This window comes from Sinocyclocheilus anshuiensis, unplaced genomic scaffold (assembly GCF_001515605.1).
Source record: "Sinocyclocheilus anshuiensis isolate Anshui unplaced genomic scaffold, SAMN03320099.WGS_v1.1 scaffold970, whole genome shotgun sequence".
Classification (NCBI taxonomy): Eukaryota; Metazoa; Chordata; class Actinopteri; order Cypriniformes; family Cyprinidae; genus Sinocyclocheilus; species Sinocyclocheilus anshuiensis.
In genome coordinates this window covers 19,218-21,140 of record NW_015539873.1, presented here as the reverse complement: position 1 = coordinate 21,140, position 1,923 = coordinate 19,218, and positions in this window count along the sequence as shown.

The window sequence follows — 1,923 nt, the reverse complement described above, 5'->3', positions numbered from 1 at the left end:
TGTGTTCTGATTGGCCAGCTATCCAGTGCGTTGTTATTGGCTGAATACCTCAAGCGTGTGACGGAAATGTTAACGCCCCTCACCATACAGTGATGCCGTGTCTTCTCTTTTGGAAGACCAAACAAAGTAGTTTCGCTTTCACAACGAAACACACAGCTTTTCACGACATGGCGGAAGCAACAAATTATGCAAATCTTCCCACATCGTGACGTAGATATGTGGGGACGTGTTTAAACGAGCCGTTTTAGGGGGGTGTGGCTGATTCTTCACTTTTATAAAGAATATCTCTTTGGATTTGAGACTTTAGTCTTTGCAACTTTACAGATCTTCTTTATGCACCAAGAGTTTGTAACACTCCAAAGAGAAAGGAAAAATTGAAATCGCATCATATACACACCTGACCTGAACTCATTACATTGAATGTCCAAGCTCTTTCCAGTCTTGTCCGCAGTCACAACATTAACAGTACCCTTCACAAACTGACCAAGTGAAGGAATGAAAATGCCTTTTTTTATTGTGTGCCAGGTCATCAAGAAGAAGCCCAAGGACTTTATTAAAGCTATACTGTTTAACATCATTACTTTTATACAACATGCCCAAGTAAATTGATGACAACGTTGCATGAGAGCCAGAAAGCAAATTGCCTGAAGTCCAATAGATGGCATTCTATTCTGAATCTAGAATCTAGAATGTATTCAACAGGTTCAGGGGACCACTCAAGCCTATTACTGTCTGCAATGGATTAGACCCGCACACAGATGTGGCAATTTCTTGAATAACTGACTCATCACAGCCAATGTGTTCCAAAATGACAAAATGTCTGTGCTTCAATTTGTAATGTTTCAACAACTCATATCTTTTTTTTTTTCCCAGTGTAAGCTCATTGACAAACTCTTTGCCTTGGTCAGTGAGTACACTTTGAGGTGCCTCAAACTGATAAACAAATTTGATCAAACACTCTGTTACTTCTTGTGCTGTTTTGGTTTTTAACGGGTATGCCTGGGGTCACTTTATTAGATAATCCACAATGACACAGATGTACTGATGGCCATTTTCTGTTAGTGCGAGTTCACCTATAAGCAGGGCTCGATTTGAGGGGGATTCAGGGGAATGGCATCACCCTTGCTGAAAAAATTACAAAAAGCATCCCCTCTTATCACTTATCATGCAAATGAAATGTTAAAATGAAATGTTAAAGTTATCTACATATGATAATTTACAAAATAATGACAGTTGGCCAATAAGAACTCAATACTGTGATTAGCTGCACACAAACTCATTTTTTTGTTTTAAATGGTTTAAAAGCACAACTTTTGACATTCTTTAAAAACATTAAACACTAATCAAGGAAATATCATAACTTAAAGACATTTCCTGACATAACACTATTGTGCTGAATGTGTGACTGTGAGGGAAGGAGAGATGATACTGAGAGCTGACTTTATCGAGTATGTCACTGACTGCAAAAAACAAACAAAAACACGTTGTGAGAGTCCAGAAGCATTCACTGCGTGATGAAGCCTATTAGAATGTAGTTGGAATGTCCCTATAATTCAAGTTATGAAAGAAAAAAAATATTTCTATTATGACAGCTCTCTGAGGATTTAGCATGGTAATGTACATGACAGTGTTAAAGTATTTAGTCTTGATGAAATAAATCTGCTTCGCTGCTGCAGCAGAGCAAGTACCGAGACTTGCTACTGACAATACATCCACAACATGCTGCTGTGAGCACGTAAGGAATACTGCTGCTGCACATATTTTTTATTTTTTTTAATTTTATTTAGTCATTTAGCAGACGCTTTTATCCAAAGCGACTTACAAATGAGGAAAACCGAAGCAATCAATTGTAGTATTAAAACTCACGAACATATAACATACATGAAATAACCCCCATATAGCATACATGAATCACCCCGTAGC